Genomic DNA, 5166 nt, shown 5'->3' on the forward strand with positions numbered 1-5166 from the left:
CCTTAACCTTCTATCTTGGCCATGGAACGCTAACCTTTAAGGTCTTAAGGCCGGCTGGTACGTTTCCCTCGAACCATGGCCGTCCCGACAATCCTATCCAGGATTGGGGGTGTGACAGGTGGTTTGCCGTCTGCGACGTTGCGAGAAGTCCACTAAACCTTATCATTTAGAGGAAGAAGAAGTCGTAACAAGATTTCCGTAGGTGAACCTGCGGAAGGATCATTGTGGTACCCTGGAAACAGAATGACCTGAGAACGATGAAACATCACTCTGGTAGGCCGGTTTCTTACTGTGCCTGCCGATTCCGTGGTTATCCATGCCCAAGACTTCAGTTTTGGTTGGATCGTACGCATAGCTTCCGGATATCACCAAAGCCCGGCACGAAAAGTGTCAAGGAAAATGCAACTAAACAGCCTGCTTTCGCCAACCCGGAGACGGTGTTTGTTCGGAAATAGTGCTGCAATGTAAAGTCTAAAACGACTCTCGGCAATGGATATCTCGGCTCTCGCATCGATGAAGAATGTAGCAAAATGCGATACTTGGTGTGAATTGCAGAATCCCGTGAACCATCGAGTCTTTGAACGCAAGTTGCGCCCCAAGCTTTCTGGCTGAGGGCACGTCTGCCTGGGTGTCACAAATATTCGTCCCCCCATACTCTCGAGGATAGGGGACGGAAGCTGATCTCCCGTGTGTTTCCGCACGCGGTTGGCCAAAATCCGAGCTAAGGACGCCAGGAGCGTCTTGACATGCGGTGGTGAATTCAATTCTCGTCATATAGTCAGACGTTCCGGTCCAAAAGCTCTTGATGACCCAAAGTCCTCAACGCGACCCCAGGTCAGGCAGGATCACCCGCTGAGTTTAAGCATATCAATAAGCAGAGGAAAAGAAACTAACAAGGATTCCCTTAGTAACGGCGAGCGAACCGGGAATAGCCCAACTTGAAAATCAGACGTCTTTGGCGTTAGAATTGTAGTCTGGAGAAGTGTCCTCAGCGACGGACCGGGCCCAAGTTCCCTGAAAAGGGTCGCCAGAGAGGGTGAGAGCCCCGTCGTGCCCAGACCCTATCGCACCACGAGGCACTGTCTACGTGTAGGGTTGTTTGGGAATGCAGCCCCAATCGGGCGGTAAATTCTGTCCAAGGCTAAATGTGGGCGAGAGACCGATAGAGAACAAGTACCGCGAGGTAAAGATGGAAAGGACTTTGAAAAGAGAGTCAAAGAGTGCTTGAAATTGTCGGGAGGGAAGCGGATGGGGGCCGATGATTCGTCCCGGTCGGATGCGGAACGGAGCAATCCGGTCTGCCAATCGATTCGGGCCATGGACCGACGCAGATTAAGGTGGTGACCTAAGCCCGGGCTTTTGTTACGCCCGCGGAGACGTCGCTGCCTTAATTGTGGTGTGCCTCGGCATCTTCATGCTCAGGGCGTCAACCTGTGGGCTCCCCATTAGACCCATCTTGAAACACAGACCAAGGAGTCTGACATGTGTGCGAGTCAACGGGTGAGTAAACCCGTAAGGCGCAAGTAAGCTGATTGGCTGGATCCCTCACGGGTGCACAGCCGACCGACCTTGATCTTCTGAGAAGGGTTAGAGTGTGAGCATGCCTGTCGGGACCCGAAAGATGGTGAACTATGCCTGAGCGGGGCGAAGCCAGAGGAAACTCTGGTGGAGGCACGCAGCGATACTGACGTGCAAATCGTTCATCTGACTTGGGTATAGGGATGAAAGACTAATCGAACCATCTAGTAGCTGGTTCCCTCCGAAGTTTCCCTCAGGATAGCTGGAGCTCTGAAATGAGTTCTATCGGGTAAAGCCAATGATTAGAGGCATCGGGGATGCAATGTCCTCGACCTATTCTCAAACTTTAAATGGTAGGACGGGGTGGCTGCTTTGTTGAGCCATCCCACGGAATCGAGAGCTCCAAGTGGGCCATTTTTGGTAAGCAGAACTGGAGATGTAGGATGAACTGGAAGCCGGGTTACGGTGCCCAACTGCGCGCTAACCTAGATACGACACAAAGGGTGTTGGTCGATTAAGACAGCAGGACGGTGGACATGGAAGTTGAAATCCGCTAAGGAGTGTGTAACAACTCACCTGCCGAATCAACTAGCCCCGAAAATGGATGGCGCTGAAGCGCGCGACCTATACCCGGCCATCGGGGCAAGAGCCAGGCCTCGATGAGTAGGAGGGTGCAGCGGTCGCTGCAAAACCTAGGGCGTGAGCCCGGGCGGAGCGGCCGTCGGTGCAGATCTTGGTGGTAGTAGCAAATATTCAAATGAGAACTTTGAAGGCCGAAGAAGGGAAAGGGTTCCATTTGAACGGCACTTGCACATGGGTTAGTCGATCCTAAGAGTCGGGGGAAACCCGTCTGATAGCGCTTATGCACGAACTTCGAAAGGGGATCCGGTTAAAATTCTGGAACCGGGACGTGGCGGTTGACGGCTACGTTAGGAAGTCCGGAGACGTCGGCGGGATTCCGGAAAGAGTTATCTTTCCTGTTTAACAGCCTGCCCACCCTAGAAACGGCTCAGCCGGAGGTAGGGTCCAGCGGCTGGAAGAGTGATATACCTTGGATTTGACCCGTTTTCATCCATGGTATATAGGTGTTTTACTATATATATATATATATATCTATGTTTTCTACTCTTCTAGGTATGTTTTCAGGTTCAGGTGCATTTCGGAGTAATGCTATGACTTTGGAGCATTTTGGAGCTTAAAAGATATTTCATCCGAGCTGACCATGTAGAGGTCGACGAGAGGAAGAACAATCGATCGATGCACATCCAGTGCTGTCGATCGACACCATGAGATGCCTCGACAAATGAAGATTAATATCGATCGATGTACACAAGTACCATCGATCGATGTCGAGAAATTGAACATGCGACATTTTGGATCCAGTGGACTTGAAGCCCAAGTCCAAGCCCTGACGAGTTTTTAACCTAGTAGATTATATACTGCCTAAGTGTTTTGACGGCAGAGAGAGAGAGAGAGTTTTGGAGAGAAGATCACTTGTGATTGGAACTCCTTGTTTTCATTTCTTTTCTTTTATACGATGAATTTCCATTTTTTCATTGTCATAAATTGCTTTGCTATGTCTGAGTAGTTCATTTATTAGATCCAGGGTTCAGATAGGTTTGTGGGATTAGTCCCAAACTATAGATCTGCCTTGTTGTGATATTCATGATAGATTTGTATTCATTGCTTGTTTTAGCCTTGCTAACTAGAACTTGATCATAAGATTGCATACTCAAGCACCCTTGTTATCCCATCCTGACATCTATCTATCATATTAGGACTGCTAGAGAGGGCTAACCGCCAATTTAGTATCTTAATAGGGCATATCATACTCGCGCATAGGCCTGGCTAGAACCCGTCGATCGATGTTCTCAACTGACTATCGGTCGACGTAGGTAAAGGTGTATCGGTCGATGTCCTATAGGACCATCGATCGACACTCTTTCGTTGTCAACATACTAACCGTTGAGACACGAGATCTAGTTTGTTAACCAGTGAAACATGCGACAGCTGATCACTGAGTTAAGCGGTTGAGCTCTAACATATCATGCATGCAGCAAATAGGCATCTATAAATATTATAATCTCCAACACCTGAATAGTGGCCCTGCGTCTAATATCATTTCCAACCAAGTTACATTTACTATTTACTTCGCTTGTTACTATTGCTATTTCATTTAAACATTTACAACTCTTAGAATTAATAAACACTAGATTTAATTGTTCCCTAGCTCCTTGTGGATTCGATCCCTAAGTACTACATCTGAACCTCTTTTGATGAGAGTAACACTCCTTAGGGTAATTTGAGTGGTATCAAATTTGGCGCCGTTGCCGGGGAGCTTTGATCGCCATTAGATTTAGTTTTATTGATTCTTATTCTCTTCTCTACCCCCTTTCTAACATAGTCTTTTTCTTTCTTTTCAGGTGCATGCCCAGCGGGACCAGAAGCAACAAGGAGAAAGACTTGCTGTTCTCAGACGATCCTGCTCATTTGAAACGCACCATCCGTAGAGGTCAACGTTCCACATCGCTCGACGCAACAACTTTGTTGTCGATCGATACTCACAATCAACAGTCGACCGACACCAGACCTTCATCGTCGATCGATCCTAATCGTTCGACAACGATCGATATTACACCGTGTACGTCGATCGATACTGTGTCGTCAAAAATGGTAAACGTTATTATTCTAACACAGGACGAGAACGGAAACCTGTATGACCAGGACGGTCATCTGCGTAATGCAACAGGTCAGAAAATAGACGCTCAGGGGACTGTAATCCCTGATGCTTATGCTACAGGAGCTGATCAACCTGTAGACGAGGACGCTCGCTCGAAACCACTGGCCGACTACAATCGCCCAGATGAGTACTATTCCAACAGATCAGCTATTCGACTTCCGGAGATCCAGAAGCAGAATTTCGAGCTGAAGCCTCAATACTACACTCTCGTGTCGCAGATACCCTACTCTGGGTTACCGCACGAGCATCCTATGGACCATCTACAACGGTTCGAGGATTTAATCGCTGCTATTCGGATGGAAGGAGTCCTCGAAGATTACCTGCTGTGCAAGCTCTTCAGATACACACTGAATGGAGAATCGATGCACTGGCTTAGGCAGCTACCCATAGGATCCTTAACATCCTGGGCCGACATCAAGAATGCTTTCTTACGAAACTTCTTCGATGAGGCACGCACTGAAGAACTTCGAAACAAAATATCCACATTCTCGCAGGAGGCTGGAGAGTCCTTCAAAGATGCGTGGATTAGATTTAGGTTCTTCCAGCGAGACTGTCCACACCACGGATTTAACGAAGTGCAGCTGCTAAGCATTTTCTTTCGAGGTCTCGCCTTACAGTATCAAATGGCTCTTGATACGGCGAGTGAAGGAAACTTCACTACTCGGAATCCGTTAGAAGCTGTGAGACTTATCGAAAACCTTGCTAACAGCAGCAACACCAAAAACACTGACTCTGAACGGAAGAAGTCTGTAGCTTCTATCGGGAAGGAACATATGGACGAAGTAAGAGCTAAGTTAGATGTGGTGCACGAGCTTCTTAGGAAGCAAGTCTGTTTAGCTGAAGGAGAAGTAGCAGATATGGAAGGAGAAGAAAATGTGAACTTCATCGGAGGTATCGGATTCCAGAAA

The 5166-nt window shown here is 47.9% G+C and overlaps 2 non-coding genes across 2 annotated transcripts; one reads left to right on the forward strand and one right to left on the reverse strand.

Annotated features, from left to right (window-relative positions):
• The first annotated feature begins 478 nt into the window (after positions 1–478).
• Positions 479–634, forward strand: LOC117129806. Its single transcript, XR_004453374.1, has one exon. It is a non-coding gene; the product is annotated as a 5.8S ribosomal RNA (ribosomal RNA).
• Positions 635–4719: 4085 nt separating this feature from the next.
• Positions 4720–4826, reverse strand: LOC117129807. The gene has a single exon (XR_004453375.1). It is a non-coding gene; the product is annotated as a small nucleolar RNA R71 (small nucleolar RNA).
• Between the last annotated feature and the right edge of the window lie 340 nt (positions 4827–5166).

The sequence above is a fragment of the Brassica rapa genome, unplaced genomic scaffold (assembly GCF_000309985.2).
Source record: "Brassica rapa cultivar Chiifu-401-42 unplaced genomic scaffold, CAAS_Brap_v3.01 Scaffold0162, whole genome shotgun sequence".
Classification (NCBI taxonomy): Eukaryota; Viridiplantae; Streptophyta; class Magnoliopsida; order Brassicales; family Brassicaceae; genus Brassica; species Brassica rapa.